This window comes from Microtus pennsylvanicus, chromosome 1 (genome assembly GCF_037038515.1).
Source record: "Microtus pennsylvanicus isolate mMicPen1 chromosome 1, mMicPen1.hap1, whole genome shotgun sequence".
Taxonomy (NCBI): Eukaryota; Metazoa; Chordata; class Mammalia; order Rodentia; family Cricetidae; genus Microtus; species Microtus pennsylvanicus.
Window position 1 is genome coordinate 55,177,505 of NC_134579.1, and position 27,342 is coordinate 55,204,846.

The following is a 27,342-nucleotide window of genomic DNA, read 5'->3' on the forward strand; positions in this document are numbered from 1 at the left end:
TACATTCAGACAAGCAACAGGACTCTCAAGGTCTTGAGCAAAGCATGGTACATCTAGTTGAGGCAGGACTGAGTAGGTAATCCAGCATGTAGAACAGGTTACCAAAAGCTAGCTAAGCACGAGGGACAGGTCCTGCTCTCACTGTTAGAAGCCTTACTAAAAGACCAAACCCGGATTGTCACACACATGCAGGGCCCTAGATTGTCCCATTCAAGCTCATGGGGTGTTTGTCCAGCATACATGAGTTCCCACAAGCTCAGATCAGTCTTTGTGTGTTTCCCCATTACGACCCCATAGATGGTACAATCTCTTTTCCTTTTCTTCTTCTGTAAGTCAGCACAGTGTTTGTTAGTGAATCTCTGTCTCTGTTTCCATCAGTAACTGGATAGAGTACTTCTGATGGCAATTAGGGAAGTCATCAATTTACTTACAGTGGACGACCAATTCAGGTACCCTCTCCACCATTGCTAGTAGTTTTAGTTGAGTTCATCCTTGTGGATACCTGGGGGGGGCGGAGTCCTTACCACCAGGTTTTTCTATAACCCCAAAATGCACCCATCAAGATCACTTTTTCATTATTCTACCCTTCATCTTGCCTCCAAATCATTTCCTGCACCCAGCCCTACAAACCTACTCCCTCTGTTTCCCATCTCTCCATCTTCTCAGTCCTCACCTACAGTTTACCCAGGAGATCTTTTCTGTTTCAACTTCCCACGGAAATTCATGATTCCTTCTTTGAGTCCTCATTGTTATCTAGCCTCTCTCTGTGTCTGTGGATTGTAGGTTGGCTATCCTATCCTTAATCCTAAAACCACCTATGAGTGAATATATACCATGTTTGTCTTTCTGGTTTTGGGTTACCTCACTCAGAATGTTTTGTAACATGAGGGGCACCTTGTTGGGGTTTCTGTCCTGCCCAGTTCCCACAGCCGGTAAGCCCCCAAGGAAAATCACACAGAGAGTCTACATTAGGTTATAAACTGACTGGCCTATTAGCTCAGGCTTCTTATTAACTCTTGTAACTTATATTAACCCATTGTTCTTTTCTATGTTAGTCACATGGCTCCATACCTTTTTCAGCAAAGCAGGGCACATCCTGCTTCTTCCGTGGTCTGGGTAGGACTTGGGGAAGAGCTTCCTTCTTCTCAGAATACTCCTGTTCTCATTGTCCTACCTCTACTTCCTGTCTAGTTGTCTCACCTATAATTCCTGCCTGGATATTGGCCAATCAGCATTTATTTAAAACATGACTAACAGAATATAGACAATTCTCCTGCACCATTTTTTTCTAGTTCCATCCATTTTTTTCTGCAAATTTCATAAGGTCATCATTTTTTTTTAGAGCTCAGTAGTACTCCATTGTATAATTGTAGCACATTTTCCTTATCCATTATTTTGTTGAGGGGCATCTAGATTTTTTCCAGTTTCTGGCTACTACAAATAATGCTGCTATGACCATGGTTGAGTAAGTGTCCTTGTGGTATGATTGAGCATCCTAATTTGAAGAAACGATTGAAAGCAATCAATCCTATTAAAAATTATAATCTTGTTAAATGTAAAACTGTGGTTGTCTACAGCAAAAACTCACCTCAGAAATGAGACATATTCTTACAAGAAAACTGAACACACTAAAATATCTAACTTAACATGACAAAATCCCCCTAGGTATTAACTCAAGATAAAAAAAAAAAACCTATCCCTACAGTATGTGTGGAAAAATGCTTGAGGAATCATTATTTGTAAATGCAAACAGAGGAAAAGATCCTTAAAAATCTATAAGATTAATGAGTGAAAAATTCCAACAAACAAATATAATTGAATCCTATTTAACAGTAAAATTTTCATAAACTCATAACAAGCGAACAATGGATGTTCCTTAAAATGTACTAGGTTAAATAAATAAAATGAGGGCTAGAGAGAAGGTTCAACAGTAAAAGCAGATTTAACTCTTGCAGAAGACCAGGGTTCAATTACTAGCATTTACATTGCAGCTGAGAACTATTTTTACAGACAGATTATACGATTATCTTTTTATCATCTGCAGACACTGCACAAGCGTGGTTCACACACCTACATAGGCAAAATGTATACAAATAAAATGAAAATTAATAAGTCTTTGAAAAAAATATGGGAAAGGTTGCTAAATTTAGAGAATGCTGAGCTGGAATACACAGTATAACTTTCAGCATAGTAATTCAAAAGAAACTAATGGATAACACAAAATAATTCATACAGAAAATTCTAATTATACTTTGTCTTATAGAATAATTCACATTAAAAATAAAATGACTGAATGGTTAATTAAAAATGGAGATGGGGCTGGACATGATAATATTTCATAAAAAAAGAATGATCACAACAGGTTACTTTAACCAAGTTATTTTATTTAAGTTGTGACACATATGTTCATTTTGTTGATTGTGGTCAAGGTTCATTGTGAATACATGGGTCTCAGACAGATGACTCAATGGGTAAATTACTTATCATGCAGGATTAGAATTAGTGTTTCCAAGCATCCATTTAAATGTCTGTTGGGTGTGGCCTCTAATATTGTTGATCAGAAAACAGAAACTGGATTTCCGAGACCTGTTGTTTAGCTAGATAAGCCAAATCATTGATATCTAGGTTCAAAAAAATATTCATCCTTCTAAGAGGTTCAGTGTGTTTGCTTTTATACTGAGGTCTTGAATCCATTTAGATTTGAGTTTTGTAGATGGAGATGGATATGTATTTATTTGCATGTTTATACATGTGTACATCCAGTTATGCCAGTATCATTTGTTAAAGATGCTTTTTTTCCAGCCTTATAGGTTTAGCTCCTCTGCCCAAAGTGAGGTGTTCATAGGTATGTGGGTTGATATCCATCTGTATGTTTTTTTCTGCCAATAACAAGCTGTTTTCATCCTATAGTTCTATATTAGAGCTTGAAGTCAGGGATGGTGATGCCTCCAGAAGATCATTCATTGTACAGGATTATTTTGGCTCTCTTGTAATTTTTATTTTTTCCATATGAAGTTGAGCATTTTTCTTATGAGTTTGTGAAGAATTTTGATTGGATTTTGATGAGTGTTGCATTGAATCTGTAGATTGGTTATGATAAGATTGCCATTTTTTACTATGTTAATTCTACCTATCCAAGAGCATTGGATATATTTCTGTTTTCTGAAATCTTCTTCAATTTCTTTCTTAAAAGACTTAAATTTCTTGTCATAACAGATTTTTCATTTGTTTGGTTAGGGTTACCCCTAGATAGTTGATGTTATTTGTGGCTACTGTAAAAGTGATGTTTCTCTGATTACTTTCTCAGTCCAATTATTATAATTATATAGAAAGGCTACTTATTTTAGTTAATCCTGTATCCTGATACGTAGATGAATGTGTTTATCAAATGTAATATTTCCCTGGTATAATTTTTTGGGGTCACTTATCACATTGGTACAGAAAATCACACCCTAAATACAACACCAGTAGCACAGACACTGAGAGCAACAACTAATAAATGGGACCTCATGAAACTGGGAAGCTTCTATAAAGTAAGGTCCACAATCAACAAGATAAAACAGCAGCCTATAGAATGGAAAAAAGATCTTCACCAATCTCACAGTGGACGGAGACCTGAACACCAAATTATGCAAAAAACAAAACAAAAAACTAGACATTAAAAGAGCGAATACTCAAATAAAAAAAATAGATGCATATCTAAACAGAGAACTCGCAACAGAGGAATATCAAATATCCAAAAGACACTTAAGAAAATACTCAACATCTTTAATCATCAGAGAAATGCAAATCAAAACAACCCTGAGATACCATCTTACACCTATGAGAATAGTCAAGTTCAAAAGTCTGATTACAGCTTATGCTGGAGAGAATATGGAGTAAGGGGAACATTCCTCCTTTGTTGGTGGGAATAAAACTTGTACAACCACTTTGGAAATCAGTGTGGCTGTTACTCAGAAAACTAGAAATCAGTCTATCTCAAGACTCAGCAATACCATTCTTGGACTTATACACAAAGGATGCACACTCACACCACAAGGACAATTTTCAAAACTATGTTCATAGGAACATTATTTGCAGTATCCAGGACCCAAAAACAACCTCGATGTTTCTCACCCAAAGAGTGGATAAGGAGCATGTGGTACATTTACAAAATGGAATATAACTCAGTGGTAAAAGTCAATGACATCATGAAATTTGCAGGCAAATGGATGGGACTAGAAAAAAGTCATCATGAGTGAGATAACTCAGACCCCAAAAGACAAATATAATATGTCCTAATCATAGTAGTTAATAAACATAAAACAAAGGACAACCAGCTTACAGGCCACAACCATAAAGAACCTAGATAACAAAGAGGACCCTAAGAGAAACATATTCGATTGTTCTAAGAAGGGGAAAAAAGACAAGATCTCCTGAGTAAATTAAGAGCCTGGAGGGGAGCAGGTAGGGTAGAAGGGGAGGTGGAAGGTGAACAGGGTGTAGGGAAAATGTGCATGCATTACATTCTTAAAGAAGCAAAAATGATATTTGTCCTTAAATATATTAAGGACTATATAAGTCTGGAGAAGGACTGCAGAAGACACTCCACATGAGCCACTGGCCTCCATGTGCTCACATTTACAAAAACCAAACATGTACAGTCATACACACATACACACTCCAAACACACTCCACCTGCACATACAAAAATAATGACTCAGTGTGAAATATCAACATTGTGTGTTTGTTGTATATGACTTAAATTGTCAGGTAGAAATAAGAAAATGCAAATGCAGGTAACTGATAGAAGATGCATTATGTATGAGTACAAATGAGACAGTAGAAAATCAACATTGGATAACGGGTTGTGAAGTTTCTTTTAAAGAGAAAAGATATTTTCAAAGGCAAAAATAAAATGCAACCATTCCACTCACATAAATAGACTGCAAATTTAAGGGTGGTAAATTAGAGCATTTTCATCTGAAATGAAATCAGGGTTTGTGAAAATGGCAGCATTTAAACCATGAGAAAGATATAATAGTGTTCGTATAGAACAGAAAGAACAATTACTGCACATCTGCCATAGTTTTAATAGGAGGCATAAGTTAAGATACAGGAAGAGAAAATGCAAAAAGTTAAAAAAATACAAAAAAAATCACTAAAATTTCAGGATTTAAAAGACACATTTGTCACACTGTTAAGAGGTTTTAAAGCTTCAGGAGACCTGGGAGCATCCTTCACACTGGATAGAGGTTAATTTGGAGAATAATTATAGGGAAGGTGCTAAGAATAAGTGACCGTGAGTACTCAAGCCTAATTCAGACATCCAAATGAACCACTGATGTCCCCAAAGTCTGAGGGAAGAGAAAAAGAGGAGTGGGAAGGAATATAAGTGCCAGTAGATTGAGGAAAGTGTCATTTAGACACAAATTTACTATTGTTCTCATGATTTACAAAAGATACTGTTATCTGTACAAGAGCTGTTCAAAATTAAGTCGAAGTTTTATTATTGATCATGGATTTAGGTGACCCAAGCTTAGCTGAGCAAAACTTGGGAATTAATGGCAACTAGGAGAGGGAAAGATAGTTTTCTTTAGGACTGTGGTCACTGGTATGTCACCAAGGATCCATTGGGTGACCTTTCCCCATGCTGTATGTCTAAAGGAGAGGTACAAGTTTGATGCATTGAACTAAAAGGAAAAGAAAAAGAAGACAGAAAAATCTATGGGGAAAGGGAGGGGGAGAAATAAAAGTACATAGATTATAAGAAGAATTCATTTTGTGCATATCAAAGAAATTAACATAGAATAATTTTTAGAATTTTAACATGAAACTCTGAAGTTAAAGGGGGCAGGTATTTAAGAATTATTTGAGTTGTAATTGTTTACTCTTGTTTACAGTTTTCTTTTCCTTATCCTTTTGATTGGAAATACAACACAAAAATAAAAGTGTTGAATCATAAAAGACATATCATTCGGCTATATTTTCCTTATTATTTTAAAAAGTGTGACATACATATCATACTACTGCCAATTCCACTGTTAGAACACAGACCTAGATCATATGGACCAGCGTAAAACTCTTCTGGTTATAGTTACTGCCACACACTTTGAATCTCCCACTGTATCTAATGACGATATACATAACACTTGTCATACATAAATCGTTAGAATTACTACAGAATGGAGGATTTTGTAAATTTTCAAGCAAAAGCTTAGTTTTGACAATTAACTGGATAAGGAATAAATATAACCAGGAAGACAAGGAGCTTAGCAAAGTCCTAATTGCCTGACAAGAACCATTCTTCTTCCATTAACAGAATTTAGGATGATCCTGTGACTTTTCAGCTGGGTATAATAGCTATCGGTCATGTAAACAACTTTTGGCTAATCTAATATTTATGATAAAATGTGTCTTAATTACTTTTAGTCTTTATGTATGGAGTGATTAAGTATTTGATATTTTAGTCTTTTTTTCTCTCTCAAGTGGGAGAATGGTTTCAGATATGAAAGATTGGCAGAAATGCTAGAAAGGAGTAAAGATAATTCTAAGATGCTCTCTCATCTGCCCACTGTACATTAGTCCTACCTTGTTTAAGGCAATGTACTCTATTATTTTCTTGTTAGTACAACTTATCAAATATCTCTCATAATTCCCTAAAGTGTGGTAGCATAATAGGTGTTGTTTAGAATGATCTCATAATTATACAGATATATTCATCGTTTATGTCCTTATCTCTTAGACTATACAGAAAAAAAGCAGAAAAGATGTAAATGGCCAACATTGGTTGACTCTGAGCTTCCTGAGGTGTAGTAGAATTTAATTTAGGCTCCAGAATCCTAGTTCTTATTCTTTCCACTGTATCACAGAGACTTGTCAAGAGAATCAAAGTGATGTTACAAGTAGAAAGTGCAGTGTTGACAATGTGGGAAGTCATCTGGAGCTGAACCTTCATCATTATTCTATTTCAAATATTTCATAAATTTTTCAAGATCTGCTTATTGGGAAGAAATTAAGAGAAAGATTTAAAAGAAAAATTAATGTTTTAAGTTACACAGGAAGGAAAAATAATTATTTTCTTTCTGTGTTATGCAAGAAAAGTAGCTTAGTGATTTTCAGAGATTTCTCATGTATTAAAAATTAAACTGAAGATATTTATTATAGAATGGTGTAGTAGGTCCTTCTGATTATATGACGGTTTCGTTGATTATAAATAAAGAAACTGCCTTCATCTTTTAATAGGGCATAACTTAGGTAGGCAGAGAGGAGAGAATAGATTTCGGGGAGGAAGAAAGCAGAGCCAGAGAGAGCCACCATGGAGCTGCCAGAGTCAGACATGCTGAATCTTTCCCAGTAAGCCACTGCCATGTTTCGATATACAGATTAATAGAAATGGGTCAAATCAAGATGTGAGAGTTAGCCAATAAGAGGCTAGGGATAATGAGTCAAGCAATGATTTAATTAATACAATTTCTGTGTGGTTATTTTGGGGCTAAGCCAGCTGGGTGGCTGGGAAGAACAAGCGGGTCCTCTCCCTACAACAGTAGAAGAAATAAAATTTGTGGTATACAACAAAATAGTAAGTCTCAGAAATATCAGGCTAAGGATAGAATTCTTTTACTCAAAGGATTTGTCATTATGATTCTTTATCTCATAAAGTTTATTGGCAATTTATAAATACAAACTACCCAGCCAGTCTAATGCAATTGTGAAGAACCTCAGAAACACTTGCCATTCAGGGAGACTCTGATGACAAGGTAGGTGATGAGAAGCAAGAAAATCCCAATAACCACAAGTAGTTGATGTGTCCATGGGCAAGCTTAAATACAGTGGCAACAAAAAAAGAGAATATACAGTCAGTTTCCTCCCAAAATAATTGTGTCCTGCTAGCATTAAAAACCCTGGGGCCTGTGTTATGTTATGTTTGTAGATATGGGAGGTATCTACAAACCTAGGAGAGGAGGAACAAATGAGAATACTAACTTGTCAAGTCAATGTCTGTGATAAAGTAGTGATTTACCGATCTGGAAGAAGAGCAGGTTCTTCCCAAAGGTACTTCTCATCACCAGGGAACAATTCACACAAGCATATATCAAGGGCTGAAAAATGAACCAATTCCTGTAATGTCTATAAAGTCCAGACAAATCCAGCAATTTTCCGTGAACCCAAAAGACACAGAGTGAAGTACACAAAAATCTGATTTCTTAAAAATATATTTAAATTTATATTTTTTGTTTAGTTTTTCTGGTAAGAGTATAATATATCAGGGAAGCAACTAAACTCAATATTCACATAGAGAGGTGAAATTTCAGATTAAGTTATTGAAGTCAGGCTTAATTACTTTGTTAAATAATTGCTTCAAGAAAAGTGAATGTTATAATGTGGCACTATTGCATTTCTTCCAGAATAATAAAATTTACTACTCAATTAGTTTTCTTTCCCATATGTTACAATGTCAATTTCTTTAGAAAATTGTGATTTTACCTATAGGAACACAGAAATATGTATTGTCAGAAATCTTATACACCCCCCCAAAAAAAAAACCTGAATGAGGGCTGGAGATACAGCTCAGTGATTCCAAGCACTTCCTACTCTTTTTGAGGAACAAGGTTTGGTTCCCAGTAATCATATGTTGGCCCACAAGCTTCTTTAACTCCAGTCTCAGGGACCCACCTACCACTTCTGATTTCCTTGGTCTGTTACAATAACTTGGTGCAATGTTTGCTCAGATACATATAAAGCCACATAAAATCAAGTGCATATTAAAGAAAAAACACTCAATCAGGACTGAAAGATTGTTCATTGGATAAATTGCTTATAGTATTAACTTATGGAACAGAGTTGGAGGCACTAGTTGCTACATTAATGCCTGGCAGCTGGGGTATGTGCCTGTATTGTCGGGGTTCTGAAAATAGAAACAAGACAAGGTGATAAGTGGACCACCTGGAAATGAACTCCATGTTCAACAAGAGAGCCTTGATCAATAAACAAAGTGACAAGTAATGGAGGAGAATACTTGATATCAGCTTTGGGCTTCCACTGGTACCTTCACTCACACAAACCTGTGCACACATAGTTGCACACATCACACACAAAAGCATTGAATCCAGATGTAACGGCTATTGAATAAGAAATTCAGGCTGGGTTGTATTTTATATTATGCTCAAGCAAACACGTTTACTGAAATTGAGTTAGTCTTTTGTAATTTATGTCACATTATTGCATCAGAATCCTCACTGCAGTGACCCAACACATGTCTACATCTACACTCCGGTAATTTTATTCTAGAAGCATATTCTGAGTTAGTTTGCCCAAGCTTATTTTTAAGTATTAATTATTGAAGAATTTCATGTTTCATATTCTGATCACATGCATCTAGCTTTCGTCCTCTGAGATCTACTCCTCACCTCATTACTTCTTCAAATTTTTGTCCTTCCCCCCTAACAACGTATCACAAGCAGTTTTTATGCACATCCACTCCTGTCTATGGTGCTGCTATCCACTGTGGCATAATCCACTTACCAGAAATTGAATAAAACTAACTTTCCCTCCCCCAGAAACCAGCAACGACATAGTGCTGCTCGGGAGTAGGAGCTCATAAGGTCTTTTCTATCCTATGTTAGAAAGTGGACATCTTGCTCTTTTCCAGACAACCATTGCTGCTGTGAGTTTATCAGTGTGATGGTCATGTAATATATAGAAAATTATTTTTTTCTGGTCCTCCAAACTCTTAGTTCTTAGAGTTTTCTCACAATGTCTTCCTTCATGGTCCTTGAGCCTTTTCAAAGGGTAGGAGGATATAGATAGTCTATTTGTGCCTAAGCAGTCCACTAAATCTTATTCTCGACACTTTGATCTGCTGTGAGATTCTTCTTTTAAAGATTTATTTATTTAGTATGTATACAGTGTTATGAATTCATGTGTTTCTGCAGGCCTGAAAAGGGCAATGGATCTCATTACAGGTGGTTGTGAGCCACCATGTGGGCTCTGGGAATTGAACTCAGGACCAATGGAAGAAACACTCAGTGCTCTTAACCACTGAGTCATCTCTCCAGTACACGAGTTTCTATATTTACCACTATCCACTGCATAAAGTATCGCTGATGAGATCTGAAATCTATACTAATATATGGTTATGGAGATACAAATTTAGAAGAAAGTTAGACACTATGTGCATTTAGTAGAATAGTAGATACATACTTGGGACCCTGAGATCATCAACTATAAATTGTTGGCCAGGTTAAACATGCCATGTGTATTTCATAGTGTGGAGCAGGCCCTAAATCCATTCAGAAAGCACTTTGTTGTCATATTTTATAATTTTATGGACAAGCAAAAAGTCATTATGCAAACTTTTATGCAGCTAATAAAGCAAACCTTTTATCTTTCACTAGACCTTAGGGTTTTACTAAAGTAATATCTTAAATATATTATTCACAGAATGTAAATTACCTGAGTTTGAAATTAGCTGTTTCATATACTCAACATATGGCAACCTGAAACAGTGCCTGGAAAGTATTACACTCTCAGCAAACACTAATAAATGACTCCAAGGTATTTGAGTTACATGAAACATTTCAGTTCAATGTGACTTTGACTGTATGATTACAAAAGGATTATTGGTAGAAGCAATTTTAAATTTGTTGAGGAGGGGAGAGGCAGGGAGGGGAGCAGAGAAAAATGTAGAGCTCAATAAAAATCTACAAAATTTATGAATAATTTGGATGAAGAAATTTGAAATATCCAAAGAAAATGTTGTGGTGAGTTTGGTTAGATAAGTAAGACCCTATTTTTACTTCTTTGGAAAAATTCTAAGAGGGAATTTGAGTTAGTTACTGTATCAGACAACTGATTCTCATTCACATTGATGACATCTTAGAGATTCCCCTCACCAGCTCAGGGACTACTTCTGAAAATGCTAATATGCTCCCTCTTTCCTGATTGTGCCTACACAGTGAATTAGGAAATTTTTCTTATATAGATATCTCTGAAACACAGAAACAAGAAGAGCAAAACCACAGATTTCTATGACAATTAAACAGCCCCCAGCACACACACCCTCAAACCCAACTCCACTTTCTAAACTAGATACCTGTTCATATTTAATGTGTATCTATAAAACAAACCTTTAGAATATAATCTTATCAACTCCAAGGACTGTGGAAATACTATAAGCCTATAAAAATATGTTTACGACTAGTCTAAGACAAAAATTTCATTGAATGAAGCAAACATAAGATAATATGCTGATCTGTGTTTTAAGGAAAACTACAAACACACTTTGTTACTAGAGATACTTATTTACAGTAGCTGAACTTCCTTGGATCGTCATGAGTAGGTAATCACAGAAATGGGAGTGATTGATTGATTGATTGATTGATTTAAGATTTCTGCCTCCTCCCCACCACCGCCTCCCATTTCCCTCCCCCTTCCCCAACCAAGTCCCCCTCCCTCGTCAGCCCAAAGAGCAATCAGGGTTTCCTGCCTTGTGGGAAGTCCAAGGACCACCCACCTCCATCCAGGTCTAGTAAGGTGAGCATCCAAACTGCCTAGGCTCCCACAAAGCCAGTACGTGCAGTAGGATCAAAAACCCATTGCCATTGTTCTTGAGTTCTCAGTAGTCCTCATTGTCTGCTATGTTCAGCGAGTCCGGTTTTATCCCAGGCTTTTTCAGACTCAGGCCAACTGGCCTTGGTGAGTTCCCAATAGAACATCCCCATTGTCTCAGTGTGTGGGTGCACCCCTTGCGGTCCTGAGTTCCTTGCTCGTGCTCTCTCTTTTTCTGCTCCCGATTTGGACCCTGGGATTTCAGTCTGGTGCTCCAATGTGGGTCTCTGTCTCCTTTCATCGCCTGATGAAGGTTAATATTTAGGAGGATGCCTGTATGTTTTTCTTTGGGTTCACCTTCTTATTTAGCTTCTCTAGGATCACGAATTATAGGCTCAATGTCCTTTATTTATGGCTAGAAACTAAATATGAGTGAGTACATTCCATGTTCCTCTTTTTGGGTCTGGCTTACCTCACTCAGGATAGTGCTTTCTATTTCCATCCAAGAAATGGGATTTCTTACAGATGCTAGAAAAACCACTTTATACTCATAATGCAAATTAGAACTAAATAAGATACAACAAAAACATGATATGAAGTTGCTAGTTATTTTAAAGATGTAGTCAGATTATTAATGTAACATTTCAAAAACAGAAATGTTTATCATGAATAGTAAAGTTGAAAGACAAAAATTCAGAGAATATAGACATTCACTAGAACATAGAAATAATCATTATCAACATGGATTTGTCCTAAGAATTCTCCTGGAACAAAGAATACTCTGTCTTCTAAATCAAAGAAACATCATTTCTTATGTTATAGTTCTACCTTCAGACCCCATCATTTTTTTCTTGTTGTCCTATACAAAGTCTAAATTTTAATTTGAAATATAGTAGTATTAAAAACTCAGTCAAGATTATTCAGCTAGAATTATCTTTTTAATATAACCTTTGTACTAGAATAGCCATTTGGCATGAAAAAATTAGATCAGATTGCTCATCATGGGGTACAACTCTCTGGAACATTCTTGAATACCTTAAAGGAATCATAGATTTCCATTTTTTCAGTTGAAGAAGAATTATGGATACTCATCTTCAGCTGGAAAATATCCACAAGAGAGTTATAAACTCTTAATTTGAGACTATATATTTTTCCTGATATTTATAGGTGTTATGACATCATAATGCTGGGAATCATAATATTTATATGTTTTCTGTAAAGACATTACTTACAGTAAGACAATTACACTGATTGAAATATATTCATTAAAATGGATATAATTAGATAGTTTATATGCACAGTATGTTAGATGGTAGAGACATTTCTATTAGGTCATTACATAAAGTTGTTAATTAATCTAATAAAGAAAAATAGAAAAATTAGCTAATCAATACCAAAATGAATAAAATACATCCAGGAGGAGTACTTAGATATACACGTGATCTTTCTATACTTTCTTGAAGAAAATCATTCTCCTTCTGATGTCGGATCCTCTTGGGTATATGTGTTGCTTTTATTGGTTGTTGAATAAAGCTGTGCAGGCCAATGACTTAGCAGAGCAAAGCCAGGCAGGAAATCTAAACAGAAACATATAGAGAGAATAGGTGAAGTCAAAGAGACCTCATATAGCTCCGAGGGAGAAAGATGCTAGCCAGAACCTTAACCGGTGAGTCACAGCCTCGTGACAACACACATCTTAATGGAAATGGGGTGATTTAAGATGTAAAAGCAAGCTAGAAATATGCCTGAGTCATTGGACAGTGAAATTAATATAGTTTCTGTGTGATTATTAGGATCAGTGTGGCTGGGAAATGAATGATCAGTCTCTGTCTGCATCCTTCTGCTCACTAATTAGATTCAATCACGAGAGTATAAGTTGTAGTTTTATGGACATATTGATATTAATAATATCAATTTGAGTCTGCTTAATTTTGCAGATTACAAATTTATAATACTTGAAAAGAATGTTTTCAGGCATTATAAAAACTATATGTCATATTCTACATAGTCTGCAATTTTGAATGATGTGCTTAATTAAATGACAATATCATTTTGAATTGTGAAAATCAATATTTGAATAACCCATTTGTATAAGAAATTATATCTTCATGAAATTACCATTAAATTTATGTCAAAAGCTATTTAAACCTAAGAAAGTTGCTTTAGGGTTTATAATACCAAGTATGGTTTTCCTATTATTGAAGAGACCTTAAGTTCATTCAGATAGTTGTTAGTTATCCTGAAGATAAAATCACCACTATTATATCATTGGCCTTATCTTGTCACCCTGTTCATAATCATGATTCATCCACTTTACAGCTGGGTAAGTGGAAGTATGGATTGCCTTTTTTCTTTTATCAGCTTGCATATTCATAGAGACACTATAAGAGATATTCTTCAGGGAAGATTCTTCTAGATCAGCCCCCAATTTTTTCTTCTAAGTCCTGTTGCTTAAGTAAGTGTTGTAATAAGTTTCCAATAACTGCCAGGGGAGATGATATCCTGATACTTCCTCAGCACCAAGCAGCATGGGAGCACATGGAGTTCAGGTTTCCACTGCTATGTTTCTAAGCTCCATACCTGTGTTATCAAACATGTTTGACTATCAATTAACAGAACCGCCTTCCAATATCCTTTCTAAACTAAGTGTGGTTGATTGAACTAAATTTCCACTTATTGGCAGATCTTTCCTGCACTTATTTTTTAACCTATTTCCTTTTTTATCCCTTCTATTTTCTCTTCTCTCACCCTTGCTTCCCATATTCTCTTCTCTCATTACACTCCCCTCCCATTTTAGATCCATTTCTCCCCTATGTTTCTCTTCTCCTATGGCTCCTGCCTCTCTTCCTCCCTCTTCCCCCACTCCCTCTCATTTTATGAACTCAAGTATCTAGTCTTCTCCATAGGTTACAACATAGAAGGCACACCAGAGAAACAATGCTCCTCAAATATAGCTTATGGAAAAAGTGAGTTTATTAAAATTAATTACAGGACAATGGGTGAACATTTACTTCAAGGACCATGGATAACACTAACGCAGCTATACCTGCCAGAAGACCACAAAACTGCATTTCTGTATTACATGTAGACAACTCTAGGGGAGCGTCTGATTTTTTTTAGAAATTTTTGTTGTTTTTATAACATTAAGTAGCATTTATTCTCAACTTGTGTGTTGCAACCCCTTTGGGAATGTCGTATATTAGAAATTCTGCATGTCAGATATGATACATTATGATACAGAACTGCAGCAAAATTACAGATATGAAGTACCAACAAAAAATGTTATGGTTGAGGTCATCACAATATGAGACATGATAACAAACAGTCACAGTATTTGGAAGTTTGAAAACCATGATTCTGTGGGGTATTGTGAATCTTAACTTTTAATAATTCCCAGGGTCTGTCAGGTTTTGTTTACTGCCTGAGTTTTACGAGCCTAACCTCCCACTCCCCCAACACACACACACCTCCAGAATGTCTTAATTTGGAGGAAATAGCTACAGACCACTTTTATCTTACACATATCTCTCCCCTAATTTAAACCAGTCTTTTCTCATTTTACATACCAACTGCAGTTCTCCCTCCCTCACCTTCTACTGCTCCCTGAACCTTCCCTCCTCCATACTCCCCATTCACTCCTCAGACAGGGTAAGGCTTCTCATGGGGTGTCAGCAAAAACTAGCACATCACTTTGCCTAGGCTACACAAGGTGTCCTTTCGAAGTAAATGGGCTCCACACAGTCAGACTCTTGTGAATGGACTGTGAGTTCGTATGTGCACCTGCCCTGTTGCAACCAGAAAATGCTGCTCCTTGTTGTCATCCACCTCCTCTGACTCTTAAAATCTTTCCACCCCCCCCCCCCTTTTGCAACAAAAAAGCCATGAGCTTTGGGAAGAGAGGATGGATCTATTGGGAGCTCACCAAGGCCAGCTGGACTATGACTGAAAAAGCATGGGATAAAACCGGACTCTCTGAACATGGCGAACAATGAGGGCTGATGAGAAGCCAAGGACAATGGCATGGGGTTTTGATCCTACTTCATGTTCTGGCTTTGTGGGAGCCTAGCCAATTTGGATGTTCACCTCCCTAGATATGGACGGAGGCGGGGAGGACCTTGGACTTTCCACAGGGCAAGGAACCCTGACTGCTCTTTGGACTGGAGAGGGAGGGGGAGAGGAGTGGGGGGAAGGGGAGAAGGATGGGAGGAGGGGGAGGGAAATGGGAGGCTGGGAGGAGGTGGAAACTTTTCTTTCCTTTTCTCAATAAAAAAAAAAGAAAATGGATGTTAACTATTTTTATGACAAAAAAAGAACAATTTGTTTACTAATAATTTATCATTAGACTTGAATACTTGTAAATGATTTAAATTCTTATTTACAGATTAACAAAGTGTTTTTGTATAAGAATGCCATATAATTAAAACATTGGAAGTGACTTTATCTCTGTAAGCTGTGAAAAATTTAAAGGAGGCAAGATTCTTTACAGAGCAGATTCCTACTGAAAGCACTCAGTGCAAGAACAGTCTATTGAAATACAGTTGTTATTATATTTTTTTTATGTAGCTTAAAATCCTAATTTTCCAGAGGATATTCCTGACATCAAGAATAATTGGGAATGGAATCTCATGGCAGTGAAATTTTCAACTACCAATATTTTTTTTTTTTAGTGTTTTAGCATAGTGTTGAAGAGCTGGAGTGGATTTTAAGTGTCTGATGGTGGATAAGACTTAGATAAGTTTTCATGAAGACCAGGACTCCAGTTATGAAAAATATGCTACACAGCATTGCAGATGACACAAAAGAGACTTATTTTTCCTTCATTGCTCTATATTATAAATTATGAATGGAATGAAACAGTAAAACCATAAATCATTAATTTTTTAGCCATATGACAAGAAAAGAACTGACAATCATAGCTGTTTTTAAAAATTGAATGCAAGAGAATATTGAAGAACAATTTATCATGTAAAGAAAGCCAAGATTTACTTCAATTGCAGTGGAAGTGAAGTTCAGTAATTACGATTTAAATTGTAAATAATTTAACAGGGTTGAATTTTAATGACTGCAGATATCACATTCATCATTCACATTGAAAACACCTCATTATTCAATTATTAAACATATTGCACAGGAAAAGAGAAATTATCTTATGTGAACTTTACTATTAGGCAAGAGCATTACTACAGGTTATTTAATGCTAGATTACACACAATGATGCACTATCTTATCAAAAGATAACAATAGAAATTTGTTAGTTAAGATTATTGTTCACTGGGGAATAATCTTAATTTTTGTTAGCTCATCACTTTGTAGTTTTGTCATTTGATCATAATCTTCCTTTTTATTTTTTTCCATTGCTTTAGATTTATATTGAAATACCGACAGGATTCCTATAAGAGAAGAGATGAGACTCAAAGAAGATTGAAAACTGAATCAGGACTTGAAAAGTGATCATAGCTAGAAAGAGGCTAGCATTCCAAGAATGCATTTAGCCTTGGAAAGTTTGGATATGGCAAGAAATAGCTCTATTCAGCATCCTGAATATACACAGCCACACTAGCATTTGATTTCAACTCATTAAATATATGTGCATGGTTTTGTTTTAGCTACAATAAATAATGAATATACCTAGACATTCAGACATTGATTATCTCTTTTCAATTTAACTAAAACATCATTGTTAATATTAAAAACATTTGTACATTTTTCAGTCCGTAAATAAGGCAATAGAAAATAAATACCCAATGGAGTGATCCTTCTCATGATATTCATGGATACACCACAGTTTTCCATGGCTATGCATAGGGAAGAATATTTTCTGGCCCAAATTTACCATGCAAGGATTCCATGCCTGTTTCCCAAACAACTGTACTTTTTATGATTTTGTCCATTGTTTCAATTAATCACAGAAGCTCTTACAAGCCACATCAACAAAGTCAAAAAATAGTGGTACTTATCTGTCCTTTGTTCTTTAGCAAGAGTTATATTTATCTCTGGCCATTATGGATGAAGAGGGAGAGCTGTAGGCCAAAAATGACAAAGCATGAGTTCCCTTTCTTTCCCACCCTTAATATCTATGAACAAAATTAACTATTTTGTGTTTCCTTTACTTTCAATACTCTATTGGCTGCCATTTTTGATTTGTTAAAAAATGATCTTGGTACAGTCACTACAAGTAGTAATTTCTTTCAATGGCTTTAATATTGTGACAACCAATCACTTTCCTTAACATTCACTGGTGGTGGCGCACGCCTTTAATCCCAGCACTTGGGAGGCAGAGGCACGCGGATCTCTGTGAGTTTGAGACCAGCCTGGTCTACAAGAGCTAGTTCCAGGACAGGCTCCCAAACCACAGAGAAACCCTGTCTCGAAAAAGCAAAAAAAAAAAAAAAAAAAAAAAAAAAAAAAATCACTGGTTATATAAGTAAGTACACTTGTGTGACTTGAATGTGAATGTGTATTTAGCTATTTTCAAGTTTATTAATTTTATAGATTTGTATAGCCAAAACAATCATTACCTGATCTATCTTTCTTCCTCTCTCACCTCCTTCCTTCATTTTCTCTCACCTTCCTTTCATTTCTTGTAATATTTCTAATACAAATGTCTTATTACTTTTAATATTATTTACTCATTTTCTAAAACTTTAAGATTTATATACAGTATGTTATAATTATGACTGTCTCAATTACTTTTTGTCCTCCTCCACCCCTCCATCTCAATGAACCATTTCTTCCCCAATAATACCTTCTATTTTCATTTATTTTGGTTGTTTTTTTTTTTTTCTGACTCATTAAATAGAATGGATTAGATTTTTTTCTTGAGTATAAATTTAGGGCTCTTTGTCAGTACATGGACAAATTACCCATGAGAATTCCCTGAAGACACTGATATTCCCTTTTCTTTGAGTCAGAAGTTGCCAGTGTTCTATTAGTAAGGTGTAGGGACTTTCTTCTACATAATAGCATGTCAAAGAGGCCAGTCTTGTGACTGCCTTGTACTCGTATCCATGGCAGTAGTGTATTTATTTTGCAATGGGCATATCTGGATTGCAGTATTTTGAACCATTCTTTCCATCATCTGCTGTTTAAGTGTTTTACAGCTTTTCTGTGATTTTTCTATGAGCCTTGGAGCAAATAACAAATGTTGTTAAGATATAGAGAAAAAGAAACCCTTGTTCACTCTTGATATGAAGGCAGTTTTTTTCTTAGCCATTAGGCAAATCATTATGAAGATTTGAGAAGTTAAAGTAGGAAATCCACCTGATATAGCAATAACATTCCTGATAATAACCAAAGGATGGGGTATCCTACCAGACAGACACCTGCACATCCATATTTCTTGCTTCTTTGTTCAAAATAACTAACAAATGGGATCAACCTACATGTCTATTAAGAGATGACTAGGCAATAAAATTTATATATATATATATATATGTGTGTGTGTGTGTACATAATATGGAAATACACTCATCTGTAAAAAATGAAATTTTATTCAACTTAAAGGAAAAAGAAGCTTAAGTGAAGAGATTTAGATTAATTCCATTGTCAGTGGAAACCTCAAAACAGCATAGTTTTGAGAAGTTCCTTAGAGCAAGCTTGCAAGAAGAGATTCAAAATGTACATATGGGGGGGGGGTATAGAAAGCACTTGGAAGTGGAATGAAGCTAAGGTCTTTATTCAAGAAGATGAACAGATCAAAAAATGGACTAAAGGGAGTGGTGACATCAGGGTAAGGCTCTACCCAGCTAAACTTTTGTCTTGTGAAAAGGAATTAAAGAATAGGTGTGGAGGAGAATGCCTTTAATCCAGTGCTCAGAAGGCAAAGATTGGAGGAAATCCAAATTTATTCAGTAAAGGTAACTATCGAAAGCTGGAAGTTGCTGAAGTTATATTTGAACAAGGAAACCATGTCTCAGATCCAGCAAGAAGTATAATTTGGTAGTTTTGGCCAGTTGGTTCTGACTTTATAGTCAAGCATAAAAGAAAGCGTTTATAGAAACTTTATCCATTTCCCCAACCGTTCCTCAGGAAAGTAGCTGAAGCTAGATGTGTCAGGGGTGTCCCTACATCGAGGCTTAGAAAGGCCATTGTGTGAAGCTGCAATGGTAAAGCCTGCATTGCCTTGGAGACCCCAAGTTGTTAGAAATGCCAAAGCCATGAGATTCCTGCCAAGGAGAGCTGCTAACAGTGAGTGGAACCTAATCAAAGAGTGAAGCATATTGCAATCAACAAAGCTGAAATGAGTTGCAAATCTGAACAGCTCTTTGACATAAGATATGGAGATAAAGAGTCTGGAATTTGCCTTGCTGATTTTTGTCTTGCTTTGGTTGACTATTTCTTCTTCATGCTCTCTCCCCTAATGTTTGGTAAGGTAATATATATGCTATGCTATATTATGTAAGTATGAGATCTGCTTTTTAAATTTGATTTTACACTGAATTAGTTAAGAGGTTTCATTAATCTCAGAAGATACTTTGAACTTTTAAATAAGTTTGAGACTCTTATAGACTACAGAGACTTTTGAAGTTGGACTGGAAGCTTTTCAGCATTGTGGTATGGCTATAAGCCCATGAGGTCAGAGAGTATAATATGGTGGTTTGAATAGGGATGGTCCATATAGACTCATGTGTTTGAATCCATAGGGAGTGGGCAATATTAGGATACATAAGTCTTGTTGGAGGATGTGTGACATTGTGGTGATAGGTTTTGTGATCTTATATGCTCAAGTTAGGACTAATTTCAGAGTATCCTGCTGCAGCTGAAGATCAAGGTGTAGAACTCTCAGCTCCTTCTACAATACCAGGTCTGCCCTCAAGCTGCCTTGCTGCTCTCCATCATGATAATATACCAAACCTCTGAAACTGGAACCCAGCCACAATTAAATGTTTTCCTTTATAAGGTTTTCCTTGGTCTTGGTAAATTTTAACAGCAATAGAAATGCTAATTAATAAATAGTTAAAACACAATCTGAGGGGATGAGCTCTAAATGCTATATAAAATATCTAAAAGTTATTCAGTAATTAAATCTCAGCACATTTCCAAAAACATACAATGATTGAGAGAAATTCAGTGCTCACATGTAAATAGTCATTGGCATCTCTTTTCTAAGGATGTGAGTAATTTGGATCACACTCAAGTTGCTCAAAATATTAAACCGACTTGGAAACAAAAGGATATATCTTGAAGATTACAAATTCTCTGTGTGAGTGTTTATGTGTGCGTGTGTGTATGTGTGTGTGTGTGTGTGTGTGTGTGTGTGTATGTGTGGTGTGTATTATATGACTTTGTTCAATAACTCTTATTGAGAAAGTGGTTGAACTAACTTGGTAATATTCATTTTGGGCTAGTAAGATTGCTTGACAGTAAAGTAACTAAGCACAGAAGCTTGGCTGCTGCAACTGATACCCAGTATTCATATAAATGAATAAGAAGAAAACTCACTCTTTAAAGTTCTACTTTGATCTCCACAGGTAAGCTGAGATATGCATATATGAGTTCAAAAAAGACACACAGAAAAACTTAATAAAATTGCATAATTTTTTAAATATATTACAATAAATATCAAGAAAGTGTAGAGAGATGCTAAGAGGTTAAGAACACTTGCTGCTATTCCAGAGGACCAGAGTGTGGTTATGAAAATAAGGGTGGGTGGCTCACAACCATCTGTTACTCCAGGTCAAGGGGTTCTAATCCTTTGGTCTCCACATGCATTAGCGCTTAGGTACATATAACTCACAAATGCGCGTGCACACACACACACACACACACACACACACACACCTACATATTGTAAAAAATTCTAAAACTAAAAGAACCCACTGAGGCCAGGAGACACAACAAGAAAGACTATACCTATCCAATTCCACTTAGATATGTACTCTTCAGACAAAAGGATGTACCTCAAAATATCCAAAAGAAATTCACTGAGACAGATTAATACTATACAGATCATTAAGACTACCTAAGAATCCGCCTCCTGAAAAGATTAAATTTATAAAACTATATTTATCTATATAAAATTGGCATTATATTTTTTTAAAATTCTTTGTGATAAAAATACATTATAAGTGATTTTATTCAGCACAAAACACTGTTGAGAATAAGAAATAAAGTCATGATCTGAGGGCCATAAGGATAAATAAGTTTGACACATCTCTAAACCAAGATATATAATGCAATAAGAGTTGTGAAAAGAGATGGTTGCTGGGCTGACTTTGCAAGCCAGCAATAAAAGAACATTGATACCCCAACATGGGGCAACATCAGAAAGATGTAAAAAGAGGGTTAAATCAAGATTAGGAGCAAGAAAACCAAATATATCTCGGATACATTTATTAAAAGTAGATTTTTCTCTTATTCAGTATATCCAAACCGCGGTTCCTCTGTTTCCCCCTCTTCTATCCTCCTAGTACCCTCTCTCTACATACACAGAGACACACACACACAGAGAGACATACACACACACACACACACACACACACACACACACACACACACACACAGAATTTCCTTCAGATATACTTCCTTTCTGTTTCTTCAGGAAAAAGCAAACCTCTAAGAACCAAACAGAACAAAACAAGATCCAGTAAGACAAGAGAACTTCTCATATCAAGGGGGGAAACGGCAACCCAATAAGAAGAAAAGTCCAAAGAGTAGGCCAAAGGGTCAGAGACACAACTGCTCCCACAGTTAGAAGTTCCACAGAAGTACCAGGCTAAGAGCTATAACATGTTCTCATAGGACCTCAGTGCACCCCATGCAGACCCAATCCTTTCAGTTTCAGTCTCTGTGAATCCCTGCCAGCCCTGCTTATTTGATTTGCTAAGTCATGGTCTCCTAGTGTCCTTCATTCCCTCGACTCTTATAGTTTTTCCTTGAGCTTTTCCCAACATTCCCTGAGCTCCTATATGAGGGACTCAAAGAAAATCTCCAATTTAGATTTTTAAAATAATTTTATTAGTTCTTTACCTATTTCATATATTATGTTATGACAATATTCTCCCTCCTTCCCTCACCTCTTCTGAGATCCTTTTACACCTTACTTCAACAAGCAACTTTTTGTCACTTTCTTTTTTCTCTTCACAGCAAGGCCAAGCTTTCTACCCAGGTTCAAGTATTCTTGAATGAGCTGGCTTCCACTGAAACCTGATATATTTATGAGAGACTGTACTCTTAGGATTCTACAAAGGCATGCTAAAGAAGAAATAATACTGTCTTAGAGAAAACTGACCATTTCCCAGACCTATGCCAATAGCTCCTTGGTTAGAAATGAAATTCAGGCCCCACTACTATAAATGAATTTGATCTCCTCTGGGTTTAAACAAATGGTATGTTTTCCACCTGCTTTGAGTTCATATGTGTAGCAGACTTGCTGTGTCCAGAAGACACTGTCCTTGTAATCCTCTACCACCGTGGCTTCTTCACTCTTTCTACTTCGCCTTCTACAACTACCTTAAATATTACGTTAATTTACTATTTATTCTTTTATACTTGATACTTCTTAGTCAGTATTTTCCATATGTGGCTTAATGAACCATTCTTATATGCAACGAAACCTCACTATTAAATAATACTCCAGGGGAGGGGGGAAAAATAATACTCCAGATAAAATCTCAAATATCTTTAATGATCAAATCAAAAAATACAACACCCCAAAGTTCAAAAGTCAAGAATAGGAAAGCTTTCAAAGTATGGATGGAGTGCAAAAAACACTTCTCCAACCCCAGAACATATCTTAAGTGGAGATTGGCTTGAGATAAACTAACAAACAAACAAAAGAAAGCAAGAGTCCAGATGCCCTGAAAATTAAACAGAATATGAAAAACAGAAAAGAACATGTAATTAATGTTTTTTTGTTGCTGAATCTACTAGAGAAGATACATGCTTAAGAGGATTTCAGAATTTTTTTATTACTTTCAAAACACCTAATTATCTTGCATGATATAGGGTTGATGAGAGTTGTAAAGTACAACATTACTTTAATTTTTGGAGAGTAGGCTGGTCATGGACAGCAATGAAGCTTTTATTTTGAGGCCTGATGACAGGCTGGGCTTCATTTTAAAAAGAATTGTAGAATGTTCATTCTGATAATGTTCAATTAGAGAATCAATTTATTTTAAAATCAATTCTATGCTGTGCTCAGTTAACGTTTAAAATAGCTGCTTTTAAGAGCTTATTTCTTATTCATCTTTATATGCCAGAAATCATTATAGTGGAAGATATACAATATAATCATTTCCAAATAAATAGATTGTAAGATTCTTTAATGCCTCCAATAGCACATTTAATGAACACCAAACAGCAAGTATAAATGTTGCCTAGTATAGGAAAAGAATAATTTATCGTGCATAATAGTTTATAATAAAAAAATATCTGCTAGTTTAGGTTCTGATTGATGCTTTGTAGTTATGGGAGTCTCTTCTAAATATTGACAAAATCAACCTGACTTCGGGAAAACGGAGCTTCTGCTCTTATGGAAGATAGAAGTAAGGAATACATGACTGAAGAACAGGAGTTACTTCAAATTTATTGTATACAAACAGGGCTTTGATTTTCTTGTTAGTAAATATCAAGCCAAGTTTCAACACTGTTTATGGAGAGGAAGACTGTGTAGTCTATGTGGCGTATTCATCTCTGTTCACTGTTACAGAAAAGCAGAATCACCAATGCTACATGACAGACTACCAAAGACTGTCTCCATGTATTTCAGTATCAAAACAGGAACTATTACCAAATACCAATCATGTTCTGTGGCGGTAGGAATCCTAAGACTTTGTAAGATAAGTGAGACACATAGATAAAACTTTTATGGCCTCTACAAATGAATGCTGAAGAAGAAATACTAAAGTCTTGAGTAACAAAAGCATAGTTTGCTATAAGATGTGCACTCAACAGAAGATGGGAGCATTTGTAAATGCACCACCATTATTTGAGGTAATTATGTCCATGACTACCACATGACAGTAAAGATCACTTCACTTAAAAAGTGTCAGAAGTGCATGATTGGCTGTAAGGTGCTCAATAGTCATACAGTGTATAAGATGTGAATTAATATAAAAATGAAGATGTAAGACAATTATGAGAGTATTTTATTCCCTATTCTGAAATAAGATTTCATATTTCATTTTAGAGACCTTTATGGGGAAAAAAAGAAAAAGGCTTTGTTAACATCTCCATGATTTAAGAGGAAGTCTCAAAAATAATATAGTAAGAATTCAGGCAATTTAAGAAAGTATAATTGTGAAAACAGTGGTTGAAGGGTTTATTTTGAATGACTATAAAGTAGTTACGTAGTTAAAGTTTTGTTGGAATTCAAGATAAAAATATGTCACTATTTATAGTTTAGAGTGCATTAACAGTACCACACTAAAAATTTTACTGGATCTACTTTTCTTAATGGAAAAAAGTAGCATGAATACCAAATATTTCTAGCCTCTAGTAAAGTCTTTAAAGTAGTTTGTAGGAAGAAGAAAACAGCAAACATTAGGACTACAAAAAGATACATTCATGTCAAATGGAAAGAAAAACTAGTGAAAATATTTAGGTGAACACAAATTAAAATTTATATAAACCAAAACATATTCCTGTAGTTACTTAAAATAAAACTGTAATTATTTCACTAAAAATCTCACTGTGGATATAATGATAGAATGTAGCTTACAAGAGTTTGTATATCCTTAGATTGATAAGTAAAGGAATACACTAAGTTATGTAAAAAATTTTTAAAAAATATTCTGTGTGAATAATATATAAACTATATACAACAACCACAAAATGTACTCAATAAAAGTCAGAGTTCAGTGATCTCACTTGATACTGGTTGCATCATTTTTTCTAATGATATTTGGATATTTCTCTCACCTTACAATATATTAACTTTCAATAAATTAAATTTTTGTTACAAATTAGGATTTAATTGCTAAATATGCACTAGCTGTATTGGTTTTTATTTGATATGTATATGTAATTTTACAAGAGTTTACCAATATTTTAAAATTTTCATGAGTGGAAACTGAATGTATTGCTTCTAAAATTTGATATTAATATTCACAGTAGTATTTTAATGCAATCATTGATTATTTGAAATATGAACATTCTACCATATGAAAATGAATAACTAATGTTATGCTAATCCTAAAATTTCTCTGAGTAATCATATCTTAATGTTTTCTGAATTATGAAAAACAATTTTAATGAAAATAATTATATGAAGCTACACTTTTACTAAAAGTAGAATCAAGATCAAATTTCTCCAAAAATTATGTGTAACACATTTTTAACTATCTTCTTGCATCTGTGAAAATAGCTCATTGTTTTAATGTCCATTTCATTGTTTAACAATAAGTGCAAAAGTATTTATTATATATTGGGCAATTTTTACTAAAATGCTTTCCTCTTATTTTCTTCTTTTTTTGTTATTGAGAAAGAAAATTTCCGCCTCCTCCCAGCCTCCCACTCCTCCCCCCCTCCCTAGAAGCCCTTTATGCATTCTGAAAAAGCCATCTCTTCCGTTTCATGGAGTAGGCACGAAATGGGTGACTTTGTAATTCAGTTAAGTCTATGTAGATGTAAAATGTTTAGTTTAAATATAGTCTAGCATGCATATAATTTTTAACTTGGTTTAACACAACTGTTTTTAATAGTGTCTATCAAATTCTTTATTGTGGCTTGCATAATTTTATTCTGCATATGTGACTCTTTCTTAAATTATAGGAAATACCTAAATATCAACATATAGTAATAGTATCTGTGTGTTAAAGTTAAACTTGTTCACTATTCTATATTCAGTAATGTATCTCCATCCTAATGATGCAATAATTTGACCATATAACACCATTGAAGTGGTGTATATACTTATTTATGCACCACCTGCTCCAATCCATTGAAAAGTGTCAAATTTTGAACTTATGATCATGTTATTTTATTTTATTTTAAAATATCTTTAATTTTTTTTATGTAAGTGTTTTTCCTGCATGCTCACTATATGCAGTGTAGACCAAGCCCAGAAGAGGGCACTGGACACCCTGGAACTGGATTGTAAAACAGTTGTAAATGCCATGTGAGTGCTGGGAAGAGCAGCCTGTGTTAATTGCTATCAATACATTCTAAAACATCGACCTTGTAGATTTTATCCCCATAATCATGTAGGAGATGTAACATAGGACACTGACAATCTGCTTGTCTTGATTTTTATTCTGATGTGCTTCAAACTTTCATATGCACTTAAGGTCTCATTTTTATGACTGATATTGAGAAGTATAATGAAAGACTCAGTGTAATTTTTCAATAGATTTAAAACTTTTACATTTTGTATTATTTATTTATTTTCATCTGCAAGTGTCTATAAATTACCACAAAATACATAATTTAAAGCAAAGATTCTCATTGCCTTACTGTTGAGCAGGGCAGGAATCTTAAATCAAGGAGTCTATGGATATTCTCACTCTGGAGTGTCTAGGAAAATAGTATCCTCTCCTTTTTTGAATGCCTAATGCTCATCTACCATCCTCATCATCCCTGGATTTTATCCCAATAACCCCAAGCTTTGCTATATGAGCACTGGGAACTCTTCCTTGTATCTATCATTGTAGCCTTTGTGACAGAATGGCTATCTTCTTTCTGTTTCCTCTGTTATAAAGACATCGTTCGTTGTATTTAAGGTCCGTCTTGAGCTAGTGTGAATCTAAGTCATTATCTCTCCCATGTCCCTCTTTCTATACAAGTTCATGTTCTGTAGGTCAGGATAAACATGAATTCTGGAAGATATGCATTAGCCCCTATACCTCCTTGTGTGCACAGGGAGCTCACACTTTT